Here is a 13,546-nt window from a genome sequence, read left to right on the forward strand (position 1 = left end):
GATTGTGCCTGCTCGTAGGGGTGCTGTGAAGCCTGACTGAGGTGCACATCAGATGCTGGGCACAGACTTGGTGCATGAGAAGTGCCCAATATATGGTCAGTGTTGCTGCCATTTATTCCCTCTATTGTCTCTTCTTTTGGGGGAAAGGTGTCCCATACCCACCTCCTGGCTTCCAGGGTTGTACAGGGGGCCAGGGCTTAGACAGAGGGGCTGCTTTGACTCTCCAGAAGGAGCTGGCCTCCTCACTAAAGCCGCACATCCTCACAGTTGTGTGTGAACTTTCTTTTTTTTTAGACAGAGTCTTGCTCTGTTGCCAGGCTGAAATGCAGTGGCAAAATCTTGGCTCACTGCAACCTTCACCTCCTGGGTTCAAGCGATTCTCCTGCCTCAGCCTCCCAAGTAGTTGGGACTACAGGTGCAGGCTACCACGCCCAGCTCATATTTGTATTTTTAGTAGAGAAGAGGTTTCACCACGTTGGCCAGGATGGTCTCGATCTCTTGACCCCGTGATCCACCTGCCTTAGCCTCCCAAAGTGTTGGGATTGCAGACATGAGCCACTGTACCCGGCCATATCTTTCTAATTTACATATGACACTCCAAGCAGCTATTGCAAACCTTTTTGTGTTCCTTAAGCTCCCATCACTGGGAGTGAGGTGTGATCCTGATGTCTCATGTCCCATGATGTGGAGGTTCCAACTGCAGGGGGCATGACTCTGGAATCTGCAGGTGGGTCAGCTGGAAGGACGCCAGACAGGTATACAGGACTCTGCAGCCTCCACTTGCTTTGAGCCAGTCTGTCTCTGCCCCCATGGGGTCAGAAGTGCCCTTCTGCATGGTCAGCTTCTGATCCTAGCAGGAGGGGGTCCTGGTCTTCTCCTTGTGTTTATGGTGGTGACCATCTGTGGGGTGGCTGCCACCAGTCTGCCACCTCTCATGCTGCAGCTCCCTGGCCCCAGCTTGGGGAGATTGCAATGCTCTACTGTCACGTCTCTCCCCACTCCAGGCATCTCCCCTACAAGCTCTGAACACAGCACAGAACGAACGAAGCCAGAAAACTGCCTCTTCTCATCTCTGTGACCTTAGATAAATTGCTTAGCTTCTCTGTGTGTTCTTTTCTCCCATCTTCTGTTGCCACTGTCCTCTGGTTGTAGGGGGACGGATCCATCTACCAGCCTGGATGCACACCTGCTCCCCATCCTTTCCTGACCCTCTTTCTGGCTTTCTCTCCAGCCCATCCTGGAGCCTACCCTCTACTCTCTTCTTCTGGGATTTCTTTCCATTTCATTCCTCAGTCTCCCATTCCTGTTACCTACCCTTCTGTACCCACTTACCAGCATCTGGCCTTTGTGATACTTTCTGGACTTGTGACTTATGGCTTTCTGAGAGTAGGTTGAACAGAGTGAGCCTTGAGCAGCATGGAAGTGAGTGGACCAGGGCCTCTGACAAGATCAGGATCCACGTCTCCCTCCTTATTCTGCTGCACTGCATTGATTTCATTCCCTCCACCCAGCTTTTCCTCACATCAGGGCATGGCTGCCAAAGCTCTGACCTCATATCCATGCCCCTGGAGGATGAAGGATAGCTATCCCTGGGTCTAGTTAAAAATTCCTGGGGCACCAGGCATGGTGACTCATGCCTGTAATCTCAGCACTTTGGGAGGCTGAGGCAGGCAGATCACCTGAGGTCAGGAGTTCAACACCAGCCTGGCCAACATAGTGAAACCATATATCTACTAAAAATACCAAAAATTAGCTGTGCCTGTAATCCCAGTTATTCAAGAGGCTGAGTTAGGAGACTCACTTGAACCTGGGAGGCAGAGGTTGTAGTGAGCCAAGATTGTGCCATTACACTCCAGCCTGGGCAACAAGAGTGAAACTCCATCTCAAAAAACAAAACAAAAAAATTCCTGGGGAAGGACTTCAATTGTCCAAACTGGAGACATGTGCTTAACCTTGAACCATTTGTGTCTGGGATGGGGTACTGGGGTCAGTCTGCTGGGCCCCCCTGCCCTCTGTTGTGCATGGTTAGATATGGTGTTGTCCAGAGGAAAGGAGATGGAAGGCTGAGTGAGGAAAACATCATGCCCTGCAGGTGGAGATGGGATGGCCTCAACATTCCAACACTAGCGACACCTGTGAGCCAAGTTACATGGAGCATTGAGTTCAAACACAGATGATCCTGCCCCATTGGGATTTGTCTCAGGAGAGCCACAGTTACATTGGCCACAAAATCATAATCTTTTTATTTATTTAATGAACCAGAAGTGTTAATTGCAGAAATTTGGGCAAAGATCTGATGGGGTGGCCCCAGCTGAGGTTGGATCGAGGTGCACTGCCAGGGTCTGGGCAGATGAGACAAGAGTAGAGGGAGTGTGTCTGGGCCTGGGCCTCAGAACTGTGAGCTGATGTTGGGAGCCGGGCAGTAGGCGAAGTCTGTGGAGTTGGGCTGCATGTTCAAGGCATTTAGTGTGCTCTACTCCATCACCGTGGAGAACTCTTGAGCCATCAATTCCCAACAGTAGCACCAACAAGTCATCTAGTAACAAATCAGACTGCTTCCCAAAGGCTCCAGTGGGGTCAGCTGGGAGCTGAATTATTATAAGTAAAATGCTTGTTCCTTGCTACCACAAGGAAAAATTAACATTCAGACAAAAAGTTCTCTCAGCAAGGCAATTTTACTTTCTGCAGAAAGGGTACTCCTCACCAGCAGTCTTGCCACAACAGTACAATGAACAAAGGAAAGGCAGGCATGTTTATTCCTTACGCATTGGGTTCTTACTGCTGTGTCTGATATCCATTGGTTGGAGCCAGAGACCTCAGAATCTAAAACTGAGTTGATTGGCTAACAACTTAAAACTTTTCTAAAGGTAATAGAGAACAAAGGAAAAGAGGAAGTTGCTTGTGAAAGGACTTAGAAAAGTAATAACATTTGTGAATGAGGAAGGGGCATAGACTGTGTCTGGGACATGCCTGCGAGCATGTCTAGCACAAATATCTTGGTTAAATTACAAGGACATAGAATATACTATGTTTCTGTGAGCATGTCTAGTACAAATATCTTGGTTAAAGTACAAGGACATAGAATGTAGAATGTACTTATTCCCATTTGTCTGACAGCTACATAGGATAGGGCTTAACAAAGAGTTACTAGAAAAAGCAAGATGGCTTTTAAGACAGTCTTTGAAAGAAACTATTATTTCTAACATTTATTATTATTATTCTTTAACAAGAAGGGAAATTTTGAAGAGGAACTCTTCACTGGGATTTGAATGTGTGGGGGCTCCCTGACATTCACCAGTCACAGATATGGTGGACGCTCAGATATGCCACCACTGAAACCCACTTAGCCTGCAGAGCTCCAGCTTGCTTCACAAATCCCAGCAGGTGGGCTGTGGAACAACTCAGGGTAAGGGGGCGACCCAGAACCTGTGATAATGCAGGACACTTGCCTGCAGGAAACTGGGCTCAGGATAAAGAGGGAAATTCCCTTACACTTTGAATTCCTGGGCGGGGGTCTCAATGGGAGTCATAGAACAAAAAATATTTTTCCCTAAACTTTGCTGGATGTGTAATTTACCCTCCATCCAGGCATCCATGTTTTTTCTGTGATATGCCTGCACCAGGTACAGTAGGGACCAGGTGCTTGGTTGAGGGGGGCTGATCCGGCTTTGTCTGCAGTGGTCCACTTCCATGGACCTCCCTGAACTGGCCCAGCTCTCTTGTAAGTTACCATAGGGAAGGCTGGAGGCATGGACAGACTGTCCAAAAGCTATGGAAAGAGGGCCTGAATCTTTCCATAGGGGGTGAATCTTCCCATGAGTCAATTTCTATACTCGTCATACTTCTTGCTATGGTGGCGATGAGGGGGAGGGGCGGGGGTGCTAGAGCAGATTTCCGAGGTGAGGAGTGGGAGTAAAGTCTTTTTTTCTTTTTTCTTTTTTTTTTTTTTCCTGGGACAAGTGTTGAGAAATGTTAAGTTCTTTTTTTTTGATATGGAGTCTCACTCTGTTGCCCAGGCTGGAGTGCAGTGGAACAGTCTTGGCTCACTGCAACCTCTGCCTCCCAGACTCAAGCAATTCTCCTGCCTCAGCCTCCTTGAGTAGCTGGGATTACAGGCACCTGCCACCACGCCCAACTAATTTTTATATTTTTATTAGAGACAGAGTTTCACCATGTTGGCCAGGCTGGTCTTGAGCTCCTGACCTCAAGTGATTCGTCCTTCTTGGCCTCCCAGAGTACTGGGAGTAGAGGCGTGAGACACTGCGCCTGGCCACAAAGACTGTTTATGTTAAGGGGAAGGGCCAGTTTTGAATCATAATAAAATCTGGTGGGACAGAGGGCCATGCTGGGGGAGAGGAAGGGCCAGGGCACAAAAGAGGGTGTTAACTGAGTCATGGATCACTCCCAGTCCTAAACTTGCCTCCTGTCAACTGGCCTCTGAGCATGTCCTGACTATCTTGCCCCTATTGTTCAGCTGCCACTGCTGCATAATAAACCACTAAAAATCATTGTATTATGTCAGTTTCTGTGGTCAGGAATTTGGATAGAGCACAGTGAGGACGGTTTGTCTTTGAGACTTCATGAAGGCCAACTCGAAGACTAGGGGTAACTCAGTGGCAGGGGCTGGAATCTTTTGGAAACATCTTCATTCATGTTTTCAATTGTTTTTACTGTGGTAAATTATACATAATATTTACCATGGTAACAATTTTTTTTTTTTGAGATGGAGTCTTGCTCTGTCACCCAGGCTAGAGTGCAGTGGTGTGATCTCAGCTCACTGCAGCCTCCGCCTCCTGGATTCAAGCAATTCCCCTGCCTCAGTCTCCCAAGTAGCTAGGACTGCAGCTAACTTTTGGGTTTCTAGTAGAGACAGGGTTTCGCTGTATTGGCCAGGCTATTCTTGAGCTCCCGACCTCAGGTGATTCACCTGCCTCAGCCTCCCAAAGTGCTGGGAATATAGGTGTGAGCCACTGCACCTGGCCTGTAACCATTTTTATGTGTACAGTTCAATGTTATTAAACACATTCAGAGTGCTATGCAGCCATCACTACTATCTGTCTTGAGACCTCATCACCTTGTAAAACAGAAACTCTGTACCCACTAAACAATAATTCCCCATTCTCTCTTCCCTTTGCCCCTGACAACCACCCTTCTACTTTTTGTCTCTATGAATTCGACTACTTTAGGTACCTCCTAGAAGTGGAACCACGCAGTATTTGTGGTTTTGTGGCTGGTTTCATTTAGCATAGTATTCTTAAGGTTCACTCATGAGGTATCATGTTGCAGAATTCTCTTTCTTTCAAGGGCTGAATAATATGCCATTGCATGCATATACTACATTTTGTTTATCTATTCATCTATCAATGGACAAGTGAGTTGCTTTCATATTTTAGCTATCAAGAATAATGCTGTTATGAGTAAGTCTTCTTTCTTTTGGTGAATGATGTTGGCTGTCAGCTGGGGCCTTGACTGGACTGTGGGTCAGATACCTCTGTTGGTCTCTCCGTGTGAACTCTCTGTACAAGCTAGTTGGGCTTCCTCACACCATGGCAGCTGGATTCTAGGAACCAGCATTGCTGGAGAGCCACCAGAAGCTGCATGGGTCTCTATGACAGCCTTGGAAATCATTTAGTGTCACTTATGCCACATTTTATCGGTGGAAGCAGTCCCAAGTGGGCTCAGATGGAACAGGATGGGAATTAACCTCCTTCTCTTCATGGTAAGAGGCATGGTAAGAAGAGCATGTGGAATGAGAGATATTGCTGCAGCCATTTTTGAAAACACAACCAACCACATCTTTGGAAAATCCATCTACCACATCCATAAACTTAGAAAGATGAGAGGGATTGCCTCACATCCACTTCACAGAGTGAGATACTGAGGCTGCCAAAGTAATTGAACTGAAAAAGGGCCCTCAAAGCCCAACATCCATTCAATTTAGAGATTTTCTTCTATAGTATTTCTGAGAGCTAATAATCCAGGCTCTGCTTGAATATCTGTAATGATGGGGAGATCATTACCTTACAAAGGGATCATTCCAATTGCTGCATGGTTGAGATTGTCAAAAAGTTCTTAGAGTGTGATAAAAACTGCTCCTCTGTAAGGCCCTTTCATTGGCTCTGATTTTGCCTCTGACGAATGAGGACCGGATAAGCTAGAAGGAAATGTCCACTCTTTAGTGCTAACCATGTGCCAGCCTGTGAGTGGGGGTTTCACAGCCATTTCATGGAGAACAAGCATGTGTCAGGCCCTCAGTGTTGATGGAGGTGTCACTTTGTCATCCTGAAGTCTTTCTCCTGTTCCTCAAAGACTGAATTTCCTGACTGCTCATCACCTTTGCCTGTGTTACAGTTTCTGAGAATCCCTAAAACATCATTTGGACATGATGCTCTAGTCTAACCTAGTTCATCTTTTAAATTTTATTTTTTAAAGAAGCCACATCAGGGTGTGGTGTGGTAGCTCAAGCCTGTAATTCTAGCAGTTTGGGAGGCTGAGGCAGGAGCATCTCTTAAGGCCAGAGGTTTGAGCCCAGCCTGGCCAACATGGTGAAACCCCTGTCTCTACTAAAAATAGAAAAATTAGTTAGGCATGGTGATTCATGCCTGTAGTCCCTGCTACTTGGGGGGCTGAGAGGGAGGATTGCTTGAGTCCAGGGATTCGAGGCTGCAGTGAGCTGTGATTGCACTACCACACTCCAGCCTGGGCAACAGAGTGAGACATTGTCTCAAAAAAATCCCAAAAAACCTTATCACACAGTCTGGCTCATCTTAAACTCAAAGTCAGCTGAAACCCTCCAATCATTTTTTACTGTAATTGCTTCAGCCCTGGTCTCTCCCATTGGTCCAGGAATCTTGTCATCACAGCAGGACTAGGATGAGGATGAACATCCAGAGGTAAATTTTTGGCCCTGGAGGACTTCTGAGATTAAAATGTGTCTGATGATTGGGACCTGTGGTCATGTCCAAGATAGGGGAGGGGTCAGCTGCAGCTCTGGCTCTGCTGGATGGCAGTGGGGGCAGGACAAACAATTTCATTCAGAGGCTGTGAGGATCACCAGCCACTCGGTACCTGTTCCCATTTTGCTTGGGGATGGGGACGGGGACAAACCACACAGACAGGGAAGTACCATTACCGACAGGCTCAGCAGCTCAAGTGATTTGGCCCTGGCCTGGGAACAGCTAGATCCACGCAGACTATTCAGACTGACTCCCTGACATGAGGGATGAGGTCACAGAGGAGACCATGGGGGAGGAGAGGATCAGAAAAGGCCACCACAGCCCTCCTTGTTCTGTGCCTCAGTGGGTTCTTGTTCATGTACATATACATAAAAAGAGGGTAGAATAATGTATTGATTTTAGGTGAATCCTCCTAAGTTGACATGTTCCCTGAACACAAGTCTGAAGGCTTTCTTTTGTTGCAAGAGACCAAAAACAAACTAAACTTAGTGTAAGTAAGAAAGAGAATGCATTGACTCACATTGCTGGGAAGGCCAAGTATGGAGTGAGCGTCAGGCTTGACTGTAAAAAGGCATTGGGATTTGTTGTCATTTGCTCCTGCGATACATTGGTTTCCTTCAGACAGCAGCAGCCATGCTGCTAGAAGCTCTGGGGTCCTAGCCTTACTATACTTAATCGAAAAGGAGTGAAGAGCATATCTTTTTTGGAATCAATATACAAAATCCCAGAGAAGGACTCTGATTGGTCTGACATGGGTCACATGCCTATTCCTGGGCCAATTATTATTAGCAGGAAGGTGGGATAGAATGATTGGCCAGGCCTGGGTCATACGTCTTTCCCAGTGGCCAGTGATTCCACAGGCACCTAAGGGCAAGAAACAGGACACTCAGACCTCAGGAGACAGGCAAGTGAGAAATGAAAGCTAAGCTGTCTTCTTATGGTCTACCGGGGATCTGTGTCAGCTTCTTTTTGCCTGCCTCCTCATTCTTCTGCTTTCCTGTGAACATCAGCTTTGGTATTTTTTTCTTCCTCAGCATGTACGTACGTGGCTCAAAATGGCTACCCCAGCCCCGAACCCTATGTGACTTTCGACAACTCCACACCACCTGTGGCTGAGTTCCGATTTTCAAGGAAGAGAGAATCCGATGAGTTCAGGGATAGGTGTTAAATACTGGACCCATCAGTTGTGGCAAGGGTTAGGGATTTGTAGTACAAACATGGCTTCGGAGGTCTTCTTCCTCTTCAGATGGCCTGTAGGGGCAGTTCGTTGGAGAAGGGGCTGTGGTTGGGGCAGGAATTTCAGAACAAGATATCTTGCTGGTCCCAGGTGACCCAGAGAACAGCAAAGCATGGCACCATCCTGCCCTCAAGTTGCTTCAAGTCTAGCTGAGGAGGTGAGAGGCTCATCTGGGCCAGGGGTCATAGGACATCAGAGGAGGGCTAGGTCATTCATTGTGGTCCAGGCCACGTGGAACAAGTTGCCTGGAGGCAGTGGGAGTGCAGCCGGCCTTTCCAGGTGGGCATGAAGGAAGGGACATGACCCTGTGCCATGTGGAGGAGACGTGGCCTCAGCAGATGCTCTTTTCTTCACACCTGAGCTGGCCCTGCTGAAGAAATATGCAAATGTATTTGAAGTGCCCTGTCCATTAGGGAGCTTTTTCTCAGTGCATAAGCACTGGTCTCCCTGTCTCACCCTGAGGCTTCTGTCTGACTTTTCAGAACACCCTCTGTCCCTGAATGAACACAGAGTGCCCCCCGCCCACCCTGCCGCTGCCGTCCACTCACCATCTGTGTGTGTGTGTTAGGTTATGGGGAGTTTTTCATGATGTTGTGGAAAGTCAAGGAGTTTCTTCTCTCCTCAAAAGTCAAGAATGGAAAAAAAAAAATCTCCAAGAAGAAAAGGAGGGAAAAATAACCCTTTGCATTTGGAGAATGTAAGGAGATGCCTAAGCTCCCTAACGTGGAAACTTCTGTTCTCATGTTGTGGTCCAGGAAAGTTCTGGACTTGCCCAAATTCTCATGGCTGGGACTAGAACCCTGGCTTTGACCGCCAGCCCAGGGCTCTTTCCTGAGTCCTCAGGGGCACTGGAGAGTGGGCCTGGTAGGGGTGGTCTGTGTGTGACAGGGGTGGGGGAATGCCCCATCTTCACAAGGACGCAGTAGAGGCTCAGTCCTGCAAAGCGCAGCCCAGACCCAGTCCGGAGAGGATTTGGAGGCCTCGGGGAGGAGCTAAGAGGTCACCAGCGTCTCCTTTGGGAAGTGGGTCAAAGTCCGTCCCACACACCTTATCTGGGCAGATCTCATTTCCTGGTGGAGGAAAAGGAAGAGATCTTTGTGTTTCTCCTCTGTTTTTTCCCTTTCAGACAGACCGGGCATCAGATCTCAGTCATATAAATCCAGCTGAAACGAAAGACGCCGAGGCTGAGGCTGGCACAAAGAAAAGGGTCCCTTGCCAAAGTCACACGAAGACACCCTGAAAGACCCTCCCCTAAAGAGGAGGGCAGTCGGGGTTTTCCTGAAGCTACCTTTCCCCAAGGGCCTGGCTTTCGACTTTTGATCCTAGTTCTACATGAGGTTTCGTCTAAGTGGTTGTATTATTATTATTATTATTATTATTATTATTGCATGGGTGAAAAGCCACAAATTGTGAAGCGTTTCAGAAACGCTGAACTGAAAAGCCTGCACTCTTCTCACTCCGGTGTGGCAACTCTTCACTGTTGAGGCACGGGAAGCCTCACAGAACGGACGTGGCCCAGACCTCACTTGACCTCTGAGAGGCCCCGAAGGCAGTCGCCCGAGGACAGGGGCAGGGGACGGGGCGGAGGGGGAGGACACGGAGCCGGACGGGAAGGAAGAGAGGGGAGGGGTGGGGAAGGAGAGGAGGGGTGGCGGGGAGCCTGGAGAGAAAGAAAGAGGGGAGACCCGGGAGAGGAAGAGGGGGAGGCCCGGGAGGGCGCGCGGAGCGGGTGTCAGCGAGGGGCCGCCTGTCAGGGTTCTATCTGCGCGATGATTGATGCGGGCCCGGGTTTTTCTGTCAGCCTGTCACGGCGCAGGAATGTTTAATGTTCTCATTATTGGTTACGCTGTTGTGTATATTTCTCTGTCAGCACCGCGGACCCAGCTGAACTGGCAGAGCACTTCAAAGGCCTGCGGGTCATTCATCATCCCCATGACGCTCCGGCAAATGCTCAGCTTCAGCCCCGCGCCAGGGATTTGTTATGACTTGCGAGCCGCCTGACAGACAGGGCCGCGGCGGCCGGGAGGGGACGAGCGGGAGGCGGGCTCCGGGCCCTTCCTGTCACGCCGGGCCCGCGACTCCGACTCGGAGGGCAGGCGGCGCGGCGCGGGGTGGGCCAGCAGGGGCGACCCCCGGGAGGGGTGGCGGGAGGAGGTAGGAGCGCGCCCCCTCGTGGGCCCCGGGGCGCCCCACGCCTTTCCCTGCAGTCCCGCCTTCCTCCTCCCGGCGGGTGGCGGCCTCTCACAAAGTTATGCTGGAGACCCAGAGGTTGTTGGGGGGAAAAGCGAAACTTGCAACCGTCCAGGGCCAGGGAGGGGCGGGAGCGGGGAGCGAGAGCAGGAGAGTATCGGAGCTTTGTTTCCTTTCCCAGGCCGTGACATGATTAATCGTTTTCTTCTGATCTAATTTTGGAACATGAAAAACAGCACATTTGTCTTGAAGAAAAATGATGTGCCGAACTGCGCAGATGGAAATTTCGAGCAATGAGAAAGATTAAAGTGAAACCCCACTCCTTAGACCTAATCATGAGTTGTAGATTATTCTGTCGGCCCAGCCAGATGGTAGCTCTGATTCCACAGCCCCTTCTTATATTAATGAATACTCGACTGTTATATTTGACTTAGGTAAGTGAAATGTCTATCAGAGCTAATGGACTGCCAGCCAGCATAACACATGTTGTACCGCTAAGGGTCCTTCTACATTTTTCATGTTTTATACTAATGTAGAACATTTTGTTTCCTACTGTTTTTCATCATTGTCACTGTTTGCTAAATATTTTCACATGGAAGGGGGGAGGAAGAGAGACAAAGTCAGGAGGAAAAAGAACCCCCCTCCAAACTTGTGTCCAAAGCTAATTTCCTCCCGTTGGGCTTGGCTATAACTCTACAAGTAAAACAGTCACCCCGAGCAATGCATACAGGAACTCAATAGTAACGTGATTAAGTTCCTAGTCAACAAGACTACACTCGACTGTATGTTAACAAACCTAATTATAGCTCCGGTCGTGATAAATTGGGCCAGGTCTCTGGCTGCACATCTCTGAGGTCATGTCTAGAAGAGCTGTTTGACCCTCTTGTCTCAGGGGAGAGAATTGTCCTGGAGAGGGGTCCCTGGCTCAGCGTGGTGGAGGGGCTGTTTTCTCCTTGACCTGGTTGTCCAGCCCCTGGGAGGGTGGGTGGATACCAGGAAGCATTTCAGAGCAGAAGGTCAGAGGCATGAGCAACATTAGGCTTTGCTAGATGAGGATGGAAGGGCAGTGGCCTCTGAGCCATTGGCCCCTTTCATGTTGTGAGAGGCATCAGGATGCCTGAGAGGAGAGCATGGTGTTTCTGCTTCACTGGTTCCATGCAGGCCTTGGAGGGTGGTAGCTCACTCTCTCTGGGCCAAGTAGAGGGTGGCTCAGACACTCCCCTTCCTCCAGCCTTCTCATCTGTAACTGGTGAATCCCAGAAGAGCTTGTTGTTCAAGAGGGAATCTTGTGTTACTTCTTTATGAAGGACTCCAGCCTGGTGGAGATGAATGAGTCCTGAAGATGGAATCTGAAAGCTGTTTGGGCACAAGTAAGATGGAAGGGGTTGGAACATTTTCAAGGAATGATGTCTTGAGAGAAAAAGAAAAAGAAATCCACAGGCGGACAAAAGATATCTAGATATGAAAACATGGGGCAGGGGGAGGGAGAGAGGAGAATGCAGGAAAGAGAGAGACATAGAGGAGAGGATGTGTAGATACCAACAGAGGAGATGGTTCATGAACTCAGAGGATAAACTCTCTTTGCCCCAGACAAAGTGCATTTCCTAAAAAGCCAGTTTGACCCCTGCTGAAAATTCTCTCCTGGCTGTGATTCCTGCAGGAGTCAGTTGAAATGTCTTGGCTGGGAATAGGTGACCCTGTCTGTCTGTCCCCAGCTTCTCTCTCCAGCCTTATGTCTCACTTGTCCTCAACTGTGACTCTGCCCTTCTGCCACATGAACCTTCTTAGGGTCCCCAAGAATGCCAGTCTCTTTCAGAACAATGTAATTTTATCTATGTTTATTTCTGTCTACCCTACTCTCTTGTATTTTTTTCTCTGGCAAACTCCTACTCATCCTTCAAGACCCAGCTCTTATGTCTCCTCCTCTGGGATATTTTCCTGACATTCCCAGGACGCATTATTTATCCTCTGACCCCCATCCCTGACGCTGGCCAGGCTACATTGAAAAATGTCTGTGTTTGCAAGTCTCTTGCTCTACACCTTCCTGCCTCTACAGCTATTCCCCTACTCATTAGTTTACTAATTCAAGAAATGTACATTAAGAACCTACTATGTGACAGATACTGTTCTAAACACTGGGGATTTAGCAGTGTACGAAATCCCCTGCCCTCCTGGAGGTGACATTTCAGTAGTTGTATTTGTGGATGTATTAATGACACTCTTTTATAGTAAGAAACAGAAACTTGCTCAGGCTAGCTCTAGAAATGGGGATTACTGTAAAATGGTGTCAATAAGGAAGGCAGAAAATCTCATAGAGACCCAAGAGCAGCTGCATAGGTGAGCCTCTCAGCTTCTATAACTCATTCACTGGCTCATTCATGGCCCTTCCCAGGCCCCATGTCATTTAAGAAACTTTTTATTGTGATATGAAATACATACACAAAAGTACATGTATCACAAAAGTACAGCCCAATGAATGTTCACAAACTGTAGCCTATAAAAAGGTTAAGAAATATAACATTCATTACCCCAGTACCTCCTGTCCGCCTTTATTTCATTATTAAGATAAATTCTCATCCTAGCTTCTCCCCAACTATTTACTATGATGTTTTGATTTCTGTTTTCACTGGATTCATTTTTTCAACAGCTTTATTTAGGTGAAACTTACATACCATAAAAGCATCCATGGTAAATAAACAATCCAGTGGTTTTTAGTAAGTTTATAAAGAGCAACTATGATCGCAATCTAGTTTTAGAACATTTCCATCATCCCAAGGAATCCTCTTCAGTCTGTTTTCAGTCAGTACTCAGTTCTAGTCCCAGATAACCAGTTTTTACGTTTAGGTTTGTGTTCCGTTTTTAAAAAATAATTTTACTGAGATATAATTCACATATCATGAAGTCTACACTTTAGAAAGGTAAAATTATATGTTTTTAGTATATTTATAAAGTTGTATAAATATAACCCCTATCTAATTCCAGAACATTTTTAAATCACCAAAAAGAAAGCCCATACCTATTCATAGTCACTCCCCATTTTTCCCTCCCTTCAGTCCCTGGAAATCACTAATCTCCTTTCTGTCTCTATGGGTTCTGTCTCTATGGATTAGCCTATTCTAGACATTCTACATGAGTAGAATCATACAGTATGTGGCCTTCAATG

At 47.7% G+C, this 13,546-nt stretch overlaps 1 long non-coding RNA gene across 3 annotated transcripts in view; it reads left to right on the forward strand.

Annotated features, from left to right (window-relative positions):
• LOC105726743 (uncharacterized) overlaps positions 1-13,546 on the forward strand; it is a 100,094-nt gene that overhangs the window by 16,694 nt on the left and 69,854 nt on the right. For 2 of the 3 annotated variants that reach the window (XR_002479082.2, XR_010341817.1), the window contains exon 1: positions 10,529-10,817. The exons of the other annotated variant lie outside the window; for it this stretch is intronic. This is a non-coding gene — a long non-coding RNA (uncharacterized LOC105726743). Of the gene's footprint in view, positions 1-10,528; positions 10,818-13,546 lie in introns of those variants that run through there. 3 annotated transcript variants of the gene reach the window in all.

This window comes from Aotus nancymaae, unplaced genomic scaffold (assembly GCF_030222135.1).
Source record: "Aotus nancymaae isolate 86718 unplaced genomic scaffold, 86718_ANA_hifiasm-v0.15.2.pri h1tg000010l, whole genome shotgun sequence".
NCBI lineage: Eukaryota > Metazoa > Chordata > Mammalia > Primates > Aotidae > Aotus > Aotus nancymaae.